The sequence below is a fragment of the Carex rostrata genome, chromosome 6, assembly GCF_964058835.1.
Source record: "Carex rostrata chromosome 6, lpCarRost1.2, whole genome shotgun sequence".
Classification (NCBI taxonomy): Eukaryota; Viridiplantae; Streptophyta; class Magnoliopsida; order Poales; family Cyperaceae; genus Carex; species Carex rostrata.
Window position 1 is genome coordinate 14,395,377 of NC_135923.1, and position 2,500 is coordinate 14,397,876.

Genomic DNA, 2,500 nt, shown 5'->3' on the forward strand with positions numbered 1-2,500 from the left:
AATTTTTGCAATTTTTTTTGAAATTTTTTTGAATTTTTGAAATTTTTGAAGTTTTTTTGGGTTTTTGGACTTTTTTTGAATTTTTTAATTTTTTGAATTTTTTTGAATTTTTTTGAATTTTTTGAATTTTTTTTGAATTTTTGAATTTTTTTTTTTTTTTGAATTTATTTGATTTTATAAATTTTTTGTGATTTTTTTAGATTTTTTTGAATATTTTACATGGGTGATTTTGACTTGGGGGATTTTCAGGGGGTGGTAACCCTGGGCGTGGCTAGAGCCTCAAAATGCATATTCCCCTATAGGGGGGCAAGGTTTTCAAAAATGGGTGCCCCCTCATGTACACGCGCGTGGGTGTACATGGCCCCGTCGGTGCCAGCGTGGGTGGAAAATGGCCCGAAAACAGCCCAGCGGCAAGCGGAAGCGGCTAACGTTGGGCAAAACTGACCCGAAAGCAGTATAGCTTGGAAAATTAAGCGGATGCAGCCAATTGTTGGCGAAAACTAAGCGGATACGGCCAAGTGTCGGTGAAAAATGGCCCGAAAACAGTCCAGCGGCAAGCGGAAACGGCTAACGTTGGGCAAAAGTGACCCGAAAACAGTTCAGCTGGTGGAAATTAAGCGGAAGCAGCCAAGCGTTGGGGAAAACCAAGCGGATACGACCAAGAGTCGGTGGAAAATGGCCCGAAAACAGTCCAGCGGCAAGCGGAAACGGCTAACGTTGGGACAAAGTGACCCGAAAACAGTTCAGCTGGGGAAAATTAAGCGGATGCAGCCAAGCGTTGGGGAAAACTAAGCGGATCCGGCCCAGAGTCGGTGGAAATTGGCCCGAAAACAGTCCAGCGGCAAGCGGAAGCGGCTAACGTTGGGCAAAAGTGACCCGAAAACAGTTCAGCGGGGGAAAACTAAGCGGATGCGGCCACGCGTTGGGGAAAACTAAGCGGATACGGCCAAGTGTTGGGGAAAAATGGCCCGAAAACAGCCCAGCGGCAAGCGGAAGCGGCTAACGTTGGGGAAAAGTGACCCGAAAACAGTTAAGCGGGGGAAAACTAAGCGGAAGGGGCCACGCGTTGGGGAAAACTAAGCGGATGCGGCCAAGTGTCGGTGGAAATTGGCCCGAAAACAGCCCAGCGGCAAGCGGAAGCGGCTAACGTTGGGCAAAAGTGACCCGAAAACAGTTCAGCGGGGGAAAACTAAGCGGATGCGGTCACGCGTTGGGGAAAACTAAGCGGATACGGCCAAGAGTCGGTGGAATTGGCCCGAAAACAGTCCAGCGGCAAGCGGAAGCGGCTAACGTTGGGCAAAACTGACCCGAAAACAGTTCAGCTGGGGAAAACTAAGCGGATGCGGCCAAGCGTTGGGGAAAACTAAGCGGATCCGGCCCAGAGTCGGTGGAAATTGGCCCGAAAACAGTCCAGCGGCAAGCGGAAGCGGCTAACGTTGGGCAAAAGTGACCCGAAAACAGTTCAGCGGGGGAAAACTAAGCGGATGCGGCCACGCGTTGGGGAAAACTAAGCGGATACGGCCAAGTGTTGGGGAAAAATGGCCCGAAAACAGCCCAGCGGCAAGCGGAAGCGGCTAACGTTGGGGAAAAGTGACCCGAAAACAGTTAAGCGGGGGAAAACTAAGCGGAAGGGGCCACTCGTTGGGGAAAACTAAGCGGATGCGGCCAAGTGTCGGTGGAAATTGGCCCGAAAACAACCCAGCGGCAAGCGGAAGCGGCTAACGTTGGGCAAAAGTGACCCGAAAACAGTTCAGCGGGGGAAAACTAAGCGGATGCGGCCACGCGTTGGGGAAAACTAAGCGGATACGGCCAAGAGTCGGTGGAAATTGGCCCGAAAACAGTCCAGCGGCAAGCGGAAGCGGCTAACGTTGGGCAAAAGTGATCCGAAAACAGTTCAGCGGGGGAAAACTAAGCGGATGCGGCCACGCGTTGGGGAAAACTAAGCGGATACGGCCAAGGGTCGGTGAAAAAGGGCCCGAAAACAGTCCAGCGGCAAGCGGAAGCCGCTAACGTTGGGCAAAAGTGACCCGAAAACAGTCCAGCGGGGGAAAACTAAGCGGATGCGGCCAAGCGTTGGGGAAAACTAAGCGGATACGGCCAAGCGTCGGTGAAAAAGGCCCGAAAACAGTCCAGCGGCACGCCGAAGCGGCTAACGTTGGGCAAAAATGGCCAAAAGCGGTGGAGCAGGGCGGTCTGAATCTATGCATCCACATAAAATGGGGGGTAAACCTGGGGCATTTCCAGGGGGTGGTAACCCTGGGCGTGGCTGGAGACCCAAAATGCATATTCCCCTATAGGGGGGAAGGATTTTTGGAAGAGGCAGCCCCTCATGTACATGCCAAGCGGGGTGTACATGGCCCCTGTGGGTGCCTCCGTCGGTGTAAAATGGCCCGAAAAACAAGATTATGTTACCCGAAGACACGATTATGTTACCGAAAAAACACGGTTGAGCGGGGGCAGTAAGCACGGTTGAGCGGGGGCAAAAAACACGGTTGAGCGG